Consider the following 22,105-nt stretch of genomic DNA (forward strand, 5'->3'; position numbering starts at 1 on the left):
ACCAAGAGAGGAGTAGAAACTTGAATTAGGTCTTGAAAGAGAGAAGCTGTTTGCCACGCAAGAGATAAACATTCCAAGTAGAGCAAAACATACAAACAGAGCCTGGAGGCAGGAAAACTGGTGACTATTCCAGAATCTGTAAAACATTTAGTGTGGCCAGTATGTAGGATGGATATGAGATGGGAAGGGAGAGAAGACTGCAGAGGATGTAAGAGGCACAAATCATGAAAATCCTGAGATGGTTGGCCAGGGATTTTACTCGAGGGCAAAAGAGTGTAGTCAGAGGAGTGATGTTGTCAGATTTGCCATTCAGAAATATCACAAAGACAAAATACCCATGTGGGGGAAAGATCAGTGTGGGAGAAATGGAAAGAAGAGATATTAGCAAGAAGGTGATCGACATAGTCCCAAGCAAGAACCATTTGAGCCAGACTTTGGTATAAACGATGGGAAAGGGGAGGAGAGTAAAGCCATTAAACAGCAGAGTTAGCTGCCTTTTTAGTGAAGGAGAGAGAAGAATGCCAATGACTCCTGAATTTCTGGAATGGATGAGTAAGCAGATAACAAGGCTGTTACCTAAAATCAGGAAGAGAGGAGAAATGGGAGATTTTAGAAATAAAAGTGAGGGGACATCATGAGACAGCTTGTTGGACTTCTCCAATCAAAGAAATGGAAGCCAAACCTCATTCTAAAATGGAAATCTCATGACTTGAGAAACCTGTGGATGAGGGGCCTGGAAATTGTCATCGCTCAGTAAGTAAATCCCCTCCCATCCCTTTGCTCCCCCATCCATGCCCTCTCCTTCCCTCACGTCCTCTCCTTTCCTTGATGGTAACACAGTGGTTGAATGATCTTTAGTATAGTTCAACTATACGGCATGTTTCAACCAATTCAGCCTGTTTTATGAAAAAGGAAAATAATAAGCAAAGGAAAGGAAGAAAGGAGAAAAATTTAAATTTGAACATACTCTTGAAATAAATATTTGAGGTAACTTGCAATAAAACCACAATTTAAAATAAACTTGGGGGATGGGTGGGTGGGTGGAGGATATATGGTATAATTCTATATGAAAATATAGTTATACCCTATATTTTTCTTTTAATGGAATCACATTTTTTTCTGACAGTAAAATGAATGTTAAATGTTTTTAATCAGAACACACCCAAATGAAGGAAGGAAGTAATTCTACCAGAAACATGACGTGTAGTTGATCTGCTTGAACATTACATCTAAATCTGGGCTTCCCGGAAGCCAATGTAGATAAGGAAGCAAATTGGGATATGTAGCTCTCATTTTTTAAATTAAATTTCTATCACCTCATAAGCAAATATCCTTTCCCAGGCACCAAATCTCGGAGAGGACATGCTATTAAAAGCACACAACACCTTCAATAAACACTTCTTAGTAGGTGCTATTTGTCTGCCACTCTGTTTTGCTAATGAAAAGAGTTACCCCCCCCCCCCCCGAAGCCCCTTGAGGGATGGAAGCAAACAGGTACCAGAGAAGGGGCATTCTGAATGCTAGAGTCAGTTTAGGGACAAAGTATAGAAGAATCAGAAGAGGAGTCTGGAAGTCGAGCAACCAAGGAAAGCTTCGCCAGAGAAAGAGGTTCAGGAATGCACCGGCTGGGTCCAGGGCTAGGAGAGGTGCTGGGCACAGACAAGCAGGGTGCAGGAACTGAATCCCCTTGCACTTTCCTCAGGCACTCGCTATGCACCGTGCACAGGGCACAGGGATGCAAAAGTAAACAAGTGACTCGGCCTTCTAGAGTCTCATAGCCTAGGACAGGAAAGGCAGACAAATAAACGCAATCCAGAGCTAAAAGGATCTTAGTGTAGAGAACACTGAGCTAGCACACGGAGCAGGAAGTGACTTCTTCTGCCTGGAGGGAAGTGAGGCCTGAGAGAGGGTTGGAAGGATGAGCAGGAAGCCACCAGGTGACAAGGGAAAGAAGGCCAGGCTCACTCTCTGCTCACCCTTCAGGTCCCAGTATGATCATTTTTTTCCCTGGACATCAAAGTCAAGGTTGGGGGCTCCGGCTCTGTGTTCCCAGAGCCACTTTTACTTATGGTCATTGAGCTTTCACTGTCTTCCTCACTTGCCGGGAACCCTATGAGAGAGGGCACCTGGCCAGCTGTTCTCACCACTTTCATGCCCTACCCTGAGCCCAGTGCCAGGCACCTAACTGCACTCCATCAACTCTTTCTAAGAGAATTGATCAAGGGCTTTTCTGGAAGGGGTAACAGCATGAGGCAATAGAAAGAGGAAATGGGTTATGGCTGGAACAGACATGAGTGTGGGAGAGAGAAAAGTAGGAGATAATCTTGGAAAAGAGAGTGAGGACCTTGAATGGCAGACCAAGAAGTTGGAACTATATCTTTTATGTGGCCGGGGCCACTGCCATATATACTTAGGTGAATGGAGTAACCTGATTTGCGTTTTAAGATCACCACTTTCATACTGACAGCAGCACAAAAGGCAAGTTCAGGAAGAGTGTGTCCGGAGGCAGGGAGGCCAGGCTAAACATGTTTCCAAGGTGCCTCACTCTTTTTTTTTTTAATTTCTTTTCTTCTATTTATGTAAGTGCAATATCACTATCACGTTCGGCAAATGCAGCAGTTAACACCTTACTAGAAGAAGTGACTTGGCCAAAACATAAGTGGTAAAACTAGGATTTGAATCCAGGTTCTCTGGTTCCAGCTTCTCCTTCTTAATTCCTTTTGCAAGCCATTTTATTTATTTGTTTGTTTGTTTGTTTATTATTGAATTGCCATTGGCATACAATATTATATGTTTTCAGTGTACAACATAGTGATTTGATATTTTTTCTACATTAAGAAATGATCACCACAATAAGTCTAGTTGCCAACTGTCACATACAGAGTTATTACAATATTATTATTATTATTATTATTATTTTTTGCGGTAATTGGGCCTCTCACTGTTGTGGCCTCTCCCGTTGCGGAGCACAGGCTCCGGACGCGCAGGCTCAGCGGCCATGGCTCACGGGCCCAGCCGCTGCAGCGTGTGGGGTCTTCCCGGACCAGGGCACGAACCCGTGTCCCCTGCATCGGCAGGCGGACTGTCAACCACTGCGCCACCAGGGAAGCCCTACAATATTATTGACTCTGTTCCCTATGCTGTATATTACATCCCGTGACTTATTTATTTTACAGCAGCAAGTAAAAGTGCCTCGCTTTTAAGATGATTGAGCTTATCAATCAATCAAATTACTAGGATCAAACTGAGTTCAGAAAAGAATATATGTGTGTGCTGTAAAAGAGGTGAAATGATCATCACTGCAAAGACAGAAAAATTAAAGGCAAAAGGATGTATAATTGAAGCCTAATGTATAAATACAAAAATAGAAACGAGACCAGATCTTTCCCAGATTGCCTGAACAAACAAAATCTGGACAAATGCTGGTTATAAGATATCTGCCTAAAATAAAATGACACAGAATAATTGAAAATACAAAGGTGAGCATGATATACTGGCAAATACAAAGTCACAGTTTCACATGAGGAGAAGAGATGGTGGGAGGGGAGAAAATAAATATCAGGAAAGTAAAATGAAGATAAAAATCTATGGAAAAAGAAAGTAACTTTGTAATACTCTTTAACATTGATATAATTTACCATGTTGATATGACTGATGAGAATATCTAATGTCACTGCTAACCGGTAAAGGGCTTTCACAGGTACCTGACCTAGCTGACACCCTGATCCTGGACTTCCAGGCTCTAGAACTATGAGAAATTTCTGTTCTTATAAGCCACCCAGTCAGTGGTATTTTGTTATAGAAACCTGAACAGACTAAGACACATGGTTTTTAGCTCACCTTCAATAAATAAACTCTGGTTTGATGGTGTTCCACTTAAAATGTCACTTGAAACGAATCACAGTTTTCTAAAACTGTGACAGTCCAGCAAACAAGACCTTACTGAATTTGTAGAGAATTTTTGCATAATTAAAACTTAAGAACACAATCGATTTTTATTTTATTTTACTTCATTTCATTTCACTTCATTTCATTTTTGGAACCAGGTAGTACTATCGACCAAAAATTCTAAGAGAGTTAGCAAGGTCTGATGCTACTAAATATAATTTTTAAAAACAAAAGCACAAAATATGATAGCAAAAAAACACATACGAGAGAGAGAGAGAGAAAATGAGAATGTACATGTATGTTGAGGAAAAGCCTAACTTTGGAGCAATATCATGGTTGCACAGTTGTTAAGAAAATATAAGCTGTGAAGTCCTGTGCCAAATTCCAGTTCCAGTGCTTGCTAGCTGTGTGACCTAGTTATTTCCTGGTTTATAAAATTTTGTCTATACAATTCTTTTATAACAACTATTGAAAGATTATATTAAATCATGTTTATAAGTTTCATGGGACAGTGTCTTGAGTATAGTAAATACTCAAAAAATAGTAAATAGTAAATACTCACAGCTAGACTTTTCTGATGCCAAAAAGTCAAACACGTCCACTTGAATCCCTTTGAGTCTGAGAATTGGGCCACACTCCAACCCTTTTCCCAGGCTAGTTGCTGACCATGTGGATCTCGTTGTACCCTTCACACTTCGCCCTCATGAATTGCTACTGTCTTATTTCCACCATTCAGATCTTACCCCCACTCTCCTGTATGGTAGTAGTGGATGTTGAACAAGTGGTCCAGACCCTGGGTGTTACCTGCACAACCAGAATCGGTGGCCCAATCTGCAGGAATAGAGCTAAAGTGGAAACTAAGTCAACATGAAGGAGCCAGGCAGAACTAGCAACGGCAAGGTCGGAAGCCAAGGGGTGTTCCATGTGGCACCAGGAATAAAGGGGAGCTCTCTGTATCTACCTTTATTGGACATGAGAAGCGTGGTGCCTGTGTGCTTCTGGCTGCCGTGTACTGACCATCTGGTTGGCAGGCATTGGGCGACACGTTTTCCTTGCAGTACATCATTTTCCTCTCCAGGGGGCTGGTGTTGTTACCTATTTCACAGATGAGAAATTCAAAGCTCAGAGAGTTTAGATCACTCCCCAAGGTCACATAGTAAGGAGAGAGTTGAATCTGGGGCTTTCTCTGACACAATGCCCTCTACTGACTCAAAAGGACAATGTGTGGTGGACCCCTTCACCTTCTGATGCTTATGCTATACAGTTTTTTGAACCTAAATTTGGGACTTCAAGTTTCTCTCCTGGATGAGGAGAAGCAGGTCATTGCATTTGCTGGTGGAATCCCTTACCTCTGAAACATGAAGCTTCTCTAGAAGCTTCTCTTAGGAGCTGCACGCCATACACCAGCTTGCTGAAGGTCCTGCCGTTGCTGTCATTGTCCCTCAGCCCGTGCATCACCTGCTCAACCTCACACCTGAGCAGGTTCTCTCCAGCTGCATCAGTTCTCCTAGACTTTTCACCAGGGGTGTGTAATACCTTATTCTGGTCATAAGCTGTAAGAGAACTTTCACACTGTTCTTAAACTTCCCTACACGCCTTGACTGATTTATCTTGGATTCTCCAACTCTTCTCTTCCTGGCCCATCTCTCTCTCTTATAGTTGCTCTCAGTTAAGTTTTTTTTTATCAGCTACCTCCTCATTTTCTTTGGGATCATTGTGGTCCTTGAAAGCTGCCAGGGTAGCTCTTTAAGGTTAGATTCCAAAGTACATGCCCAGAATTTATGAGGAGTCCCTCCAAATACAAAAGAGAGCTGCCTGTTTGCTTTTTCAGTGAATGCCATCGGATCACTCCCTATGACAAGGAGCATCTGTGGTTTTTCCTATAAAATAGCTTTCCAGCACTTTCCCCATTACAGACTGGTGGCCCTTTGAGAAGTGAGACCATTCCTTCACAAGACTGGGTTTTGCATTTTCCTGTTTACATTTGGAAAAGAGCGATCTACTATCACAGCAGAGTGCAGAGCAGAAGAGGGAGTAAGAGCCACTTCGGGAGTGGATCTTCGTACCCCAGCAGAGCCTGCTGTGGGGCGGTATTGCTGCATTGGCGCATTTGACAGCTTTGTGCGGGTCTCCAAAGAGCAAGCACCCAAGGCTGATGGCTGCCTCTGGACAGGAAGGTCAGGTCACGCCATCCCTCTGTCCTGCAGTGGGCTATCTATTTCCCACACCCACTGTGAGAGGGGTGAGGAGAAATGAACAGGCATACATGCAATTTCGTTTGGCCAAAGTCATTTCAACATCTGTAAAGCAACCAAGAATTCATCCATCACCAAATAAAGTAATTATCGAAGCAGCTGTTACCCAGACATGACTCTCAGCTGGGGCAGTGGGAGAGCAATTTATCTCTTAGCAGCAGCTTGCCAACATCTAACTTGTGATTTATAGAGGAGGAGAAATCCTCAGAGTATAAGGATCAGGCAGATGTGTTGAAAATGGCTCTTCAAATTCTTTTGAAATTTTGTCTACTGTTATTCAACTTATAAAATACTCATAGAAAATTTGGAATATTCAGAAGCAAGTATACAGGGAAAAAAAATCACTTCTAATCAAGATAACCACATCAATATTTTAATACACGCCCCTTCCAGGCATTTCTCCATCTGTTAGATAGATAGATAGATAGACGATAGATAGACACTGTGTAATTGAGAATATATCACATATTTATATGCATTTGTATCATCAACTGAATGGAATCAACCAGGGAAAATGAGTCTATCCATACAACTCTGCCCTCATTGTAGCCAGGATTCCTTGGGGTCTCATCCAGTGAGCCTCCTTAGCTTTTTCTAATGTTTGGCATCTTCTTTCACATGGCCACTCCCAGGACTTCTGGAAATGTCCCATGGTCAGTCTGGGCACCCTCAACTTCATATACCAGGATATCTCTGTCTGTTTCCTGTATACGTGCTTCTGTGTTTCTCAGTATCCAGTATGAACAGATGAGAAGGATAACACACTTAAGTAAATCCCATATATCAAATGGGGAAAAGTTGAAGGAAATACTTCAAGTCAAAAGGAAATGAGATAATGCAGGATGTTAGAGAAATACAGAGCCCAACTTGAAGACCGAAGAGGAAAGAAATGCAGGCCACGTCAGGCTGAATAGAACTCTTCCCCTACACTCAGTAGTAAGAGCAATCCTGTTTGGGTATTTTTCCCAACTCTCTTTCAAACCTTCTTCATGAGAAAGGAAGATATATCAGGCACATTCCTTACCTTCAAGGAACTCATGAATAAGAATATATACCATCCTCTAGGGCCAGGTTTCTCAGCCATGGCACTACTGACATTTAGGGCCAGTTAATCCTGTGTTATGCGGGGCTCTCCCGGGCTTTATAGGATATTTAGCAGCACCCCTGGATTCTACCCACTAGATTCTAGTAGTATCTCTCTCCACTTCACCCCACCCCGACCAGCAAGTTGTGACAACCCAAAATGTCTCCAGATATTGCCAAATATCCCTTGGGGGGAAAAACTGAGATCCTCCCCAACTGAGAATCACTGAACTAGATATGGGGGATGGGGACGGGGGGATATCCTTCTGCTTGCTGACCTCAAGCAAAATAATCCTATTTGCAAATCATTGGTAAAAAATTCCAGCAGCAATGACCTTAGGGACATCAGGGCAGAGAGCACCCAGAGCCATTTGGGTTTGGGAAAGAGAAAGGAAATAAAAATGGATTCACATACCTCATTTATTTTAAACCTCTGAACAATCTTTCAAGGTAAGCTTTATTCGCTCACTTTACAGGTGAGAAAACCAAGACTCAGAGAGGATAAGTAACTGGCCCAGGACCACAGAGCAGGTAAGCAGGGTACTCCCCACTCCACAGTGCTGTATGCGGCCAAAAAATAAGAGTTCCTAGAGTTTGGAGAAAGGAAGTCTTACAAATTCTAAATGTGTACAATTTAAAATCAGAAAACCTGGAGAATGAGGAGATGGGTCTGAAGGGAGGAAGGCTTGAGTGACTTCAAAACCTGAGTGACTCCAAAGAGAAGATTTTACCCACTTTGAAATGGTTTGTTTAGAATTACGTTGTCAGCAAAATTGTCGTCGCAATATTTTGTCTACTGATTGGGCCCTACAATTAAGCCTCCCTTGATGAAAGCCTCTTAAGGCTAATTTTAAATCTGATTACCGTCAGCATGACATCCACTTGGAGCTGCTTTTCAAACAAGCAGCAGTGTTTTCCCGGGGATGTCAGTGTCGGAATTTGTGGCCAGAAATCTCTGCAGCCACATGTTCCTCTCCCACCCCTGTAACCCCCTCCAGACACCGTCAGTTCGCAGCATCTTAAACTCAAAGTGCCTTGATGCGAGGTAAGCTGCAGCGCTTCTCTCAGGAGCCCAGAAATGCCGCGGTGTCTAAGCATTGGCCTGAATCAGAGAACAGAGGAAGATTGAGTATCTAATCAGATTAGTATGAGAAAAGGCTCTGGGTCATGTCGTGCCGTCCCTTGACTTGAAGCTTCTGTATTAATAGTAGTAATATGTGATTTGTGCCACGTCTGCTCCGTTGTGGAAGGATAAAGGCGAGGGGGATTGACACGGATTATTAAAAAGCCTCTTGGCCCCAAGCTTTCCATTGTCTCTGGTCCTTCTGGTCCTCCTTTGAATAAAACATATGTTAAGCAAGACAGGAACTCTGAAGACTGTCTCTTCAGACTCTCTTCAATCAGTGGAGAAGCTGACCGTCCACCTCTGCTGCTTAAGATGACACCACACTCAGAGAAGTGTGCCAAAGGGGGCAGCACCGGGCAGAGCTGGCATCTGGCATCTGCACATCTGCCTGGGTCCAGTGCTAACCAATCTTTTTTCTGACTCTCAATTTTCCCCACCCTTTGAGATGGTACCCATCTCTGCAAACTATTGTTTTCATTAATTCCCAGCACCCAAACAAGGAACATAAAATCCTTGCTTATCTCTTCAGACCCATCTCACTTACAGTGAGGGCTTGAAAAGTGCGGGGTTGATGAAGATAGAAGAGAGATTTGGGAGGTAGAAGAGGCAGCATCTGGTGGCCAACTGAGTGTGGAAGTGAACACGAGGGAGCAGTCCAGAGTGACTGTGAGGTGACTTGCTTCATTGATTAGGGCAATGGTTACACATTAAGCAGCAGAACGAACTTGGGGTGGGAGGAACACATCTGGGGGGAATATGGGTGACTCAGTTTAGGTCATGGAGGTCTGAGTACTCAGGGCCACCCCAGGACTTGTGCCGGGAGAGAAGACGAGCTCTCTCTGCCACAACCCCAATTGCTCCAACAAGCTGGATCCCTGCTCAATCATCTACACGGATTAAGGAAGGTGACCTAAAAGGAAATGGCAAGCCAGGGTGTTAAAGTAAGATTTTTGGCAGTGGGGGAAATAGGAGAAGAAGGAGGCTACTGGTTGCTTCCTTGCATTTGCAGACCCACCAAAAATTGACATTGACGAAAGGAACTCAGCCTTTACATTCTGCAATAGCGTCTGGGCTGCAGCTCTGATCTCCAAGCTCAGTGGTGAAGACCTCAGTCTCGCAGCTAAAAGACACCTGCCTGGGGCCAGGAAGAGTCCACAGTCTCCCCCAGCAGCAATTTACTTGTTTGCTTATGCTTTTCATTGTTGATATTATTGTTGTTTTTAATGTCTCAACTTTAAAATGGCTTTTTGTTATGTCATTTTGGTGTGTTTTTCCTCCTTTTGAAGTGTCTAGTCTTATCTAGCTGCTTTCCCATTCGATATTTGACCTTCTGAGCTCAGAGCCAGAGTTTCCCTTTTTATTATTTTTCCTTGTTTTTATTTTTACCATTCTACCTTACATTACATTACAGAAATTTGGATTCATTTTGATTTTCATTTTAGCATTTGAGCTGAAGGTGTTTAAATTTTTGTCTCTAAAAATCCTTCCCTTTGCATCTGTTTGAATTTTTACTTTAATCCTTTTATTGATTCATTTTTAAAATATTTTTTTCTTTTATTCATTTTCAAAATTTCTACTCTTAAATTTTTAGTCCATCTCTCACAATCATTTTCTTACTAGGTTTTCTCTTTTTAATTTCCTTTTTTATTTATTCTTAACATTAAGTCTGTCATTGCGCCCACTGTTTATTGTTGTTGCATTAAGGTTCTGGAAATAATTCCCCTATTTCCCATGCAAAACAGAGATTAGACGTCTTTTCCCTTCTAACAGTATACCTCCTTCCTTTCTGTCTGGCCCTGATAAATTTTTCCACATAGGTTTTTAGAAGTGAATTCTAAAACAATTCTAAAATAAATTAGACATGCAAACACACACACACACACACACACACACACACACACACCTCTTACCTTATAAAATGAAATCCCTTCCCAGTCAAGAAAGCTGCCTCTGCAGATGTACATCTGAAGATTTGGAATGATGTATCACTTCACCACATTATAAGAAGCCATGAGATTTATAATCTTTGACTCCAAAGAATTCAAAGAACAATAGAAGAGAGGGATTTCAATGGTCTGCTCTGCAGACCACTTGCATCAAAATCTTCCAGGTTGTTTGTAAAACAACCTGGGTCCCATTTCCATTTTTAACAAGCTTCCCAGATGATCGCTTACATTAAAGTTTGAGAACAACTGCTTTATTGTACTGAAATCTATCTGTATCCACATATAGGTATATACAAAACCATTGAAGCTATTATGAATAATTGTTACTTCTGGGGAGTGAGACAGAATGGTGGGGCAAAATATAACTTTTTAAATAATAAACATTTGCTACATTTATAGAACTAGTTTTAATTAAATAATTTTTAAAGTTATTACACACTCCTTTGGATATTTTCTTATGCTGTTGGAATCTCTTTTGACTTTAAGATAGAAAGTAGAACAAGTTACAAGTACATAGCCTCTAAAATACTGACACTGCCTCTCACTACATTAAGACAGGAGTTGGAATTCCGTGGAGTGCCAGCATAGGAAATTCACCTGCTCTGGCCCTGCCATGCTCCTCTTCAAAGAGCTGGAAACTAAACAAGGAGGGATGAGGTCGCCCAGTTTCTCCTCCTTCCACTCCTTTCACTTAGCTTCCACGTGTCTACAGGATGGAGAGCAAACATTTGGCAGAGAATTCACTGGTGCGAATGAGTGAGGCTGTCCTTGTTTTAACACTCCAGCTACTTTCATTGTCCTATTTCCAAACATTTATTTACACAGCCCCATGCCACTTCTAGACAGATTTCCGGATCAAGTCTCCCCAGCTAACTTTAATTGGTCAAGGCCAAGAGCTTGTCAGTGTAGTCTTTAGGGATTTTAGCCAGGGTCAGGCCCTGAGCAACTGGGATAAGGATGGCAAGAAGACTGGAGAGGACAGGAAAAGAGGGAGGAGGCAGGAAATCTGCTATCACATACTTGGTGGACTACCTGGATTAGTGCCTGTGGCATGTCTGGCTCAATATTTATGAAATCCCGTTATCAGCATTTCTCTAAACTCCAGGGTATGTGTGTGGGGTTGGAGATGGGGTGAGCAGGTTGACTCCCTCAGACCCTGTGCCCAGAATCACTCCTGTGTGTTGAAAGGCCCTGCCTCCACCCCTCTTTGCTCTTTCCTTATAGCTTGGGCATTTAATTTGAGCAAGCATCTCTAATTATCTCTTTAGGATAGATTCCAAGAAGTCAGATTACTAGGTCAAAGAGTAATCCTGCTTTGAGAACCTTAATTTATGTCTATTCATTAGGCAAGTGTTAGGTTTTTCCCACTGGGTGACCAATTATAGACAAACATTCTATAACAGATATGTGTTTGTGGGCATATGAATAACAAATTATTAGAAATAGCAGAGCTTTAATGCTCTTCAATGCACATAACACTTGACTAACCCCAATCTACTGATTGGTGGTCCACAAAGCCTTCAGTGATAATGCCATGCTCTATATAAAAGAAAAGTTTAAGATTTCTGACTCAGGTTAGTCAAACTAATGTGGAATCTATAGTTTGAATGATCCAGACAGGCTGTGTCAGCTAATCAGTAACCTAAAGGATCCATGTGTCTTGATGGCTGTGGAAATGCAGGCTCATGCATATGATATGCCAACACTCCAGAGGATCTATCAAAATTGAGAAATAATTCACACACGGTAAGAGTCTTTTTTTAGGTATGCAATTCAGTGATATTTAGTATGTTCACAGGGTTGTGCAATGCCACTGTCTAAGCCCAGAATATTTTTAGCACTCCACAAAGAGACTCCATACCCATCAGCAGTCCCTCTATGTTTGTCCTCCCTCCAGCCCATAGCAACCAGTAATCTGCTTCCTGTCCGTATCGATTTGCCTATTCTGGGCATTTCATGTAAATGGAAGTATACAGCATGAGGTCTTTTGTGACTGGCTTCTTTCCCTTAGCTGAACATTTTCAAGGTTCATCCATGTTGTAGCATGTGTCAGTACTTCGTTCCTTTCTATGGCTGAATCATATTGCATCTCGTGGATATACCACATTTTGGTCATCCATTCATCTGTGGAGGGTTTTTAATGTTAGCTTTTAATTTATTATGGAATACACCCAGAAAAGATTATACTAATGATAATTATACACTTTGATGAATTCTTACCAAGTGAGTAACCAGCACTCAGACTGTGAAACAGAACATTACCAGAACCCCAAAAGCCCCCCTGGGCCCTTTTCCAGTCCCTAGTTACCCTCCAAATATAACCATTATCTTAATTCCTAACTCTACAGATTAGTTTTGCCTGTTTTTGAAATTTATACAAGTGAAATCCTACACTCTATGCTGTCTCTTATGTCTGGTTTCTTTCACTCAACTCTATATTTGTGAGATTCATCCATGTTGTGGTATATAGCTACAGTTGATTCTTTCTCAATGCTGTATGGTTTTCCATTGTGTAAATACTACTGTTGATGGATATTTGGGTTTCAATCTTTTGCTGCTGCTCACAGTCTCGAGGTGAATATATGTGCACATTTTTGTTGGTTATACATCTAGGAGTGGAATTGCTGGCTCATAGGTGCATATATGCTCACTTTTAATACATACTATGGAATAGTTTTCCAAAATGATTATATCAAGTTACAATATCACCCTCCGTGTATGAGTGTTATGGTGGCTTCACATCCTTGTCAACAGAGAGTATTATCTTTTTCATTTCAGCCATTCTGGTGGAGGCATACTGGTATCACATTGTATTTTTAAATTATTTCACTAATTAAGTTCAGCAACTTTTCATATAGTTATTGGCCATTTAAAGCCTTCTTTTCTGAAGTGACTGTTCAATGTTTAATTTTAATGTAGTCCAGATTACAAATGTTTTCCTTTATGGTTAGTAATTTTTTTATACGTCATGTTTGAGAAAGCTTTTCCTACCCCAAGGTCATGAGATTGTGTTTTAATATGCTTAATATTGATGTGTTTGATATTGAAATGTTTATTAATTATCAACTTTATACAAAATGGTGAATATATCTCTGTTACGGCCCCATCAGGAAAGGCACACAATATATTAGAGATATCTGAATGGAAATAAGAACAAAGGAACAAATCATAGCATACAGTCTGCCGACACCTAGCAGAGATCACATACTTCTCTCTGTTAGCCTTTAAAAGAACCTGGTCCATGGTTGTCTCTCAACTTATTGTCTCTGGCTGTATCTCTAATTCTTTTCCAGCTTATACATTATCCTCAGTTGTAGAAACAATTTGTTTTGACTTCTTAATCTCTGTCTTTTTGTCTAAATATAAACCATATTTTATGACTCTATTAGTCAATTTGTAACCATCCAAGCAGGAGTAAGGAAATTTCTGGGAAGAGCAGCTCAACAACGTTCCAATAGATTTATCTCTCCATCTGAACCCTTCTCAAACATGCCAAGTGTCCTTCCAATTACCAATCTGGTGACACTTTAAGCATCACTATAATTTATGTCAGAGGGAGCCTAGGGAGCAAGAAAGACAAATTAGCTAGATTTTCAATGGCATTGCACTGTCACATGAAACAGAAAGATTGTACAAAAGCCAGCTCCTCTCCAAGGGTCATGGTGCCTTCCTGGCTCATCCTGATATACACAGTATTTGCATCAAGCTAATAGTGATGATTGATTCTGATACTGTGTCACACTGCAAATGGAAAACGTACTCTCCCTCCAAATTATCTGCTGCTAAATAATATGATCAGGCAGAGTTGCACAACCAGATTGTCAGGAAAGGAATGATTCACTGGGTGCTTGGAATAGCTAGCCAGCACATCAGAGAGTCTCACACCCTCACAAAGCACAGCAGCTGCATCTCCTGAGGATGAGAAGCTCTCTGAGCACACTTCATTATGAAGCATGGAAAGACTCACAAAGTGGGACCAAGGGGAGAATTAGCAACAGCAAGGGAATGAGAGGCACAGGTCAGAATGACATGTGTTTGCCCCAGTGGCACTCCTTAATTCACACAGCAGGTGTGGAGGGCTGAGACTGAGGGCCATAGGATTGCTTCCCCAGAGACTGGGTAAGAGAATGGCTTGATCTTGTCTCCAAAACTCTCAATTCTCTCAAAGTTTGGGAGAAACAGATAGATAACGAGCTAAGAATATTAAAAATGCTTATTAAAAGCTACCATGTATGAAGAGTCAGGGAGTTCCATTGTCTAGTGAAATGAGTAATACTATCTCTCCAATACAGCCTGAAAAGCATTAGCCACTAATTCCTTTTATCCTAAACTAGGTTCTATTGCAACATATAGCCTCTCTGCTCTGTGCTTGGAGCATCTCTATTCTGTAATGTCAGTGTTTGTCCTAGGTTCAGCCTTATCTGTAGAGTGGGAAGTGGAGTTTATTCTGCTCTCTTTGACATGAGCTGAAGGCAGGCCCTACAGTGGGCATGCACATGGATGCCATAAAACATCACGTGACTCTGTCTGAGGTCCACCTTTCTGCAGTGATCAGAAATTTGATCACTTAATTCATGCTTTAATTAATGGATGCCATTGTTTATGTAGGCCAGTGAATTCCAAAGTTGGCTCCTGTTAAGAACCATCTGGGCAGCTTCTGAAAAATACCCATTTCCTATATCTCATTCCAGAATATTTGGATTCATTTTGTTAATCTTCTTGATTTTGAAGTTCTTCAGGTAAGCCTGGTCATCAAAAAAGTTTGGAAACAGTTGCAGTAGGCTAAAATAAATGTAGGAAGTAACGAAGAGCCATTGAAACAGTCATATCAGAATTTATGTGTGCTAAGGCTGAGGTCCTGGAAGCAAATGAGATGCTGACTGTTCCTGTAACTTCTTACTTGTTAAAGTCCTGAGGATGGAATTTCCTACCACACTGGCTTTCCCCCTCTTTCTACTCACTAAATGCCTAAAGTGCATCTTTTTGCTTTCCCTGTGGGGGCAGGGAGTTGGGGAAAACAGACTTCTAAATCTCATGGAATGGGTTCTCAACTGTAAAGGGAGTTTTGTTACCAGAATATGGGGGAAGGAGAATGGATAAACCATTGTGCACCTCGGAGAAATTGCCAACTGCTAACATTATACAATCATCTGTCCAGGATGGAAAGAGGAAAAGAGAAAAGCTTAAATAGTCTACTGTAAGTTGGATGATACCAAGTTTGGAATGTTTGAGCAGTGTCATGAGAAATCTCTGCTCCTGGGAGAATGTAAGTGTGTTGCATAAAAAATATCTTGTTGCCTGTGTTTCTTTACAACAAAGGAGGATTTCATCTCCAGCTCCAAGCCAGAAATGGTTTTTCCCACCTAAAGGAATTTAAGGCATCCTTCAACTTGTTACAGTATGCCAAGCACATGGTCATCAGAGCTGAGAGCATGGGGTGTAACAGCCAGAACAGATAATCACAGAATCTACACCCATGGAAATACACAGTCTACCTGAAAAAGAATTCAGAATAATGATAGTAGAGATGATCCAAAATCTTGGAAACAGAATGGAGACAATAAAAGAAATGTTTAACAAGAACCTAGAAGAACTAAGGAGAACACAAAAAATGATGAACAAAAAAATAAATGAAATTAAAAGTTCTCTAGAAGGAATCAATGGCAGAATAGCTGAGAGAGAAGAATCGATAAGTGACCTGGAAGACAAAAGAGTGGAAATAACTACCACAGAGCAGAATAAAGAAAAAAGAATGAGAAGAATCGAGGACAGTCTCAGAGACCTCTGGAACAACATGAAATGCACCAACGTTCGAATTATATGGGTCCCAGAAGAAGAAGAGAAAAACAAAGGGATTGAGAAAATATTTGAAGAGATTATAGTTGAAAGCTTCCCTAATATGGGAAAGGAAATAGTTAATCAAGTCCAGGAAGCACAGAGAGTCCCATACAGGATAAATCCAAGGAGAAACACACCAAGACACATATTAATCAAACTATCAAAAATTAAATACAAAGAAAAAATATTAAAAGCAGCAAGGGAAAAGCAACAAATAACATACAAGGGAGTCCCCATAAAGATCAGCTGATCTTTCAGCAGAAACTCTGTAAGCCAGAAGAGAGTGGCAGGACATATTTAAAGTGATGAAAAGGAAAAACCTACAATCAAGATTACTCTAACCAGCAAGGATCTTATTCAGATTCGACACAGAAATCAAAACCTTTACACACAAGCAAAAGCTCAGAGGATTCAGCACCATCAAACCAGCTTTACAACAAATGCTAAATGAACTTCTCTAGGCAGGAAACACAAGAGAAGGAAAAGACTGACAATAACAAACCCAAAACAATTTAGAAAATGGTAATAGGAACATATATATTGATAACTACCTTAAATGTAAAGGGATTAAATGCTCCAACCAAAAGACATAGACTGGCTGAATGGATACAAAAATAAGACCTGTACATATGCTGTCTACAAGATACCAACTTCAGACTTAGGGACACATACAGACTGAAAGTGAGGGGATGGAAAAACATACTCCATGCAAATGGAAATCAGAAGAAAGCTGGAGTAGCAATTCTCATATCAGACAAAATAGACTTTAAAATAAAGACTATTAGAAGAGACAAAGAAGGACACTGCATAATGATCAAGGGATCAATCCAAGAAGAAGATATAGCAATTGTCAATATATATGTACACAACATAGGAACACCTCAATACATGAGTCAAGTGCTAACAGCCATAAAAGGGGAAATCAACAGTAACACAATCATAGTAAGGGACTTTAACACCCCACTCTCACCAATGGACAGAACATCCAAAATGAAAATAAATAAGGAAACACAAGCTTTAAATGATACATTAAACAAGATGGACTTAATTGATATTTATAGGGCAATGCATCCCAAAACAACAGAATACACTTTCTTCTCAAGTGCTCATGGAACATTCTCCAGGATAGATCGTATCTTGGGTCACAAATCAAGCCTTGGTAAATTTAAGAAAATTGAAATCATATCAAGTATGTTTTCTGACAACAACACTGTGAGACTAGACACAAATTACAGGAAAAAATTTGTAAAAATTACAGATACACGGAGGTTAAACAATACACTACTAAATAACCAAGAGATCACTGAAGAAATCAAAAAGGAAATTAAAAAATACCTAGACACAAATGACAAGGAAAACACGACGACCGAAAACCTATGGGATGCTGCAAAAGCAGTTCTAAGAGGGAAGTGTATAACAATACAATCCTACCTCAAGAAACAAGAAAGATCTCAAATAAACAAACTAACCTTACACCTAAAGCAAGTAGAGAAAGAACAAAAAAACCCACAAAGTTAGCAGAAGGAAAGAAATCATAAAGATCAAATCAGAAATAAATGAAAAAGAAATGAAGAAAATAATAGCAAAGTTCAATAAAACTAACAGCTGGTGCTTCGAGAAGATACACAAAATTGATAAACCATTAGCCAGACTCATCAAGAAAGAAAGTGAGAAGACTCAAATCAATAGAATTAGAAATGAAAAAGAAGTAACAACTGACACTGCAGAAATACAAAGTATCATGAGAGACTACTACAAGCCACTATATGCCAATAAAATGGGCAACCTGGGAGAAATGGACAAATTCTTAGAAAAGCATAACCTTCTGAGACTGAACCAGGAAGAAATAGAAAATATAAACAGACCAATCACAAGCCCTGAAATTGAGACTGTGATTAAAAATCTTCCAACATGGGCTTCTCTGGTGGCACAGTGGTTGAGAGTCCGCCTGCTGATGCAGGGAACAAGGGTTCGTGCCCGGTCCGAGAAGATCCCACATGCCATGGAACGGCTAGGCCTGTGAGCCATGGCTGCTGAGCCTGCGCGTCTGGAGCCTGTGCTCCGCAACGAGAGAGGCCACAACAGTGAGAGGCCCGCATACAGCAAAAAAAAAAAAAAAATCTTCTAACAAACAAAAGTCCAGGGCCCGATGATTTCACAGGAGAATTCTCTCAAACATTTAGAAAAGAGCTAACACCTATCCTTCTCAGACTCTTCCAAAATATAGCAGAGGCAGGAATACTCTCCAACTCATTCTACAAGGCCATCAACACCCTGATACCAAAAAGAGACAAAGATGCCACAAAGAAAGAAAACTACAGGCCAATATCACTGATGAACACAGATGCAAAAATCCTCAACAAAATACTAGCAAACAGAATCCAACAACACATTAAAAGGATCATACACCATGATCAAGTCGGGTTTATCCCAGGAATGCAAGGATTCTTCAATATAAGCAAATCAATCAACATGATACACCATATTAACAAATTGAAGGAGAAAAACCATGTGATCATCTCAATAGATGCAAAACGAGCTTTTGACAAAGTTCAACATCCATCTATGATAAAAACCCTCCAGAAAGTAAGCATAGAGGGAACTTACCTTAACATAATAAAGGCCATATATGACAAATCTACAGCCAACATCGCTCTCAATGGTGAAAAACTGAAACCATTTCCTCTAAGATCAGGAACAGGACAAGGTTGCCCACTCTCACCACTATTATTCAACATCATTTTGGAAGTTCTAGCCACAGCAATCAGAGAAGAAAAAGAAATAAAAGGAATCCAAAGCAGAAAAGAAGAAGTAAAGTTGTCACTGTTTGCAGATGACATGATACTATACATAGAGAATCCTAAAGATGCTACCAGAGAACTACTAGAGCTAATCAATGAATTTGGTAAAGTAGCAGGATACAGAATTAATGCACAGAAATCTCGTGCATTCCTATACACCAATGATGAAAACTCTGAAAGAGAAATTAAGGAAACACTCCCATTTACCACTGCAACAAAAAGAATAACATACCTAGGAATAAACCTTCCTAAGGAGATAAAAGACCTGTATGCAGAAAACTATAAGACAGTAATGAAAGAAATTAAAGTTGATACAAACAGATGGAGAGATATAACATGTTCTTGGATTGGAAGAATCAACACTGTGAAAATGACTATACTACCCAAAGCAATCTACAGATTCAGTGCAATCCCTATCAAACTGCCAATAACATTTTTCACAGAACTAGAACAAAAAATTTCACAATTTGTATGGTAACACAAAAGACCCTGAACAGCCAAAGTAATCTTGAGAAAGAAAAACGGAACTGGAAGAATCAGGCTCACTGACTTCAGACTTTACTATAAAGCTACAGTAATCAAGACAGTATGGTACTGGCACAAAAACAGAAATATAGATCAATGGAACAGGATAGAAAGCCCAGAGATAAACCCATGCACATATGGTCGCCTTATTTTTGATAAAGGAGGCAAGAATACACAATGGAGAAAAGACAGCCTCTTCGATAAGTGGTGCTGGGAAAACTGCACAGCTACATGTAAAAGAATGAAATTAAACACTCCCTAACACCATACACAAAAATGAACTTAAAGTGGATTAAAGACCTAAATGTAAGGCCAGATACCATAAAACTCTTAGAGGAAAACATACGCAGAACACTCTATGACATAAATCACAGCAAGATCCTTTTTGACCCACCTCCTAGAGAAATGGAAATAAAAACAAAAATAAACAAATGGGACCTAATGAAACTTAAAAGCTTTTGCACAGCAAAGGAAAACATAAACAAGATGAAAAGACTATCCTCAGAATGGGAGAAAATATTTTCCAATGAAGCAACTGACAAAGGATTAATCTCCAAAATTTACAAGCAGCTCATGCAGCTCAATATCAAGAAAAACAAACAATCCAATCCAAAAATGGGCAGAAGGCCTAAACAGACATTTCTCCAAAGAAGATAAACAGATTGCCAACAAACACATGCAAAGATGCTCAACATCATTAATCATTAGAGAAATGCAAATCAAAACTACAATGTGGTATCACCTCACACCAGTCAGAATGGCCATAATAAAAAATCTACAAACAATAAATGCTGGAGAGGGTGTGGAGAAAAGGGAACCCTCTTGCACTATTGGTGGGAGTGTAAATTGATATAGCCACTATGGAGAACAGTATGGAGGTTCCTTAAAAAACTAAAAATAGAACTACCATACAACCTAGCAATCCTACTACTGGGCATATAGCATGAGGAAACCACAATTCAAAAAGAGTCATGTACCACAATATTCATTGTAGCTCTATTTACAATAGCCAGGACATGGAAGCAACCTAAGTGTCCATCGAGAGATGAATGGAGAAAGAAGATGTGGCACATATATACAATGGAATATTACTCAGCCATAAAAAGAAATGAAATTGAATTATTTGTAGTGAGGTGGATGAACCTAGAGACTGTCATACAGAGTGAAGCATGTCAGAAAGAGAAAAACAAGTACCGTTTGCTAGCACATAAATATATGGAATCTAAAAAAAAAAAAAAAGGTTCTGAAGAACCTAGCGGCAGGACAGGAATAAAGACGCAGACATAGAGAATGGACTTGAGGACACAGGGAGTGGGAAGGGTAAGCTGGGAAGAAGTGAGAGAGTGGCATATACAGATATACACTACCAAATGTAAAATAGATAGCTAGTGGGAAGCAGCTGCATAGCACAGGGAGATCAGCTCGGTGGTTTGTGACCACCTAGAGGGGTGGGATAGGGAGGTTGGGAGGGAGACACAAGAGGGAGGAGATATGAGGATATATGTATAAATAGCTGATTCACTTTGTTATAAAGGAGAAACTAACACACCATTGTAAAGCAATTATACTCCAATAAAGATGTTAAAAAAAAAGAATCTACACCCACGGCTAGCGTCAGCCAAGTGAATTGGAGGCAAGAATGCCCATGCTAGAAATCAGTGATGAAGATTCAGAATGTAAACATGGTATTTGTAGGAAACATAACCAAATACTAAGACTTCTTAATAAAGTCCTAAAACAAAGGAGAGCAATTGGTCATCTCTTTTATGACTCAAGCGCAATGTGTAACACCCAGGAAGGATTCAGCAAAGAATGGCTGTGTTACTTTCTCAGGGAGAAGTAGCCAGGGATTAACATCACAGTTCATTGTCCATGTTTTGGTTGTTTTTTATATATATGCGTGTACATGTATGTCAGCCATGTGGTTTTCATTAATGGGTTGGGTTCATCTTTGGTGTTCTCCATCCCGCCTGAGCTAGAAAGTTCTAGGGCTGCATGGTTCCCAGCAGACAGAGTTAAAATTCCAGGGTTCAAATCATGTGCACACTTTCCCTTCCAGAATTCTATCTTGACAAAGGTTGTTTCTTTCTGGGATTATGCAGAAGTCTTCAATCCCATGCTACTGCACAAATCTTTATAAGAGTCTTGTTAATTTTTTTTTTTTTTTTTTTTTTGCGGTACATGGGCCTCTCACTGTTGTGGCCTCTCCCGTTGCGGAGCACAGGCTCCGGATGCGCAGGCTCAGAGGCCATGGCTCACAGGCCCAGCCGCTCCGCGGCATGTGGGATCTTCCCGGACCGGGGCACGAACCCATGTCCCCTGCATCGGCAGGCGGACTCTCAACCACTGCGCCACCAGAGAAGCCCCAAATACCATAATTTTTATAATTCAGTTTTTATTTTTATCAAAGTTAGACATGTATACATATGGAGTCAAATAGTGCTACCAGAATTATTACCAAAATCAAACCAAACCCAAACAAACCCCTATTCATCACCCACAATCTCAAGTTTTTATTTCCAGGAGACCATCTTTTGCAACTTTATAAACTGTTGCTCTTGTTTTTTACCTGTATTTCAATAAACTACACACTTTCTTAGCACTACTTGTGATTTTTCAGTATTAGCCAGCATAAATTGACTT

General features: G+C 40.4%; 1 protein-coding gene across 1 annotated transcript in view; it reads left to right on the forward strand.

Moving 5' to 3' along the window:
* The first annotated feature begins 708 nt into the window (after positions 1–708).
* The window catches only part of AOAH (acyloxyacyl hydrolase), a 251,607-nt gene continuing 230,210 nt past the window's right edge, over positions 709–22,105 (forward strand). Inside the window, exons 1-2 of the mRNA XM_060305408.2 lie at positions 709–753; positions 7,703–7,757. The gene's annotated coding sequence lies outside the window, so the exon portion shown is untranslated. The remainder of the gene's footprint in view (positions 754–7,702; positions 7,758–22,105) is intronic.

Source organism: Globicephala melas, chromosome 9 (assembly GCF_963455315.2).
Source record: "Globicephala melas chromosome 9, mGloMel1.2, whole genome shotgun sequence".
NCBI classification, from domain to species: Eukaryota; Metazoa; Chordata; class Mammalia; order Artiodactyla; family Delphinidae; genus Globicephala; species Globicephala melas.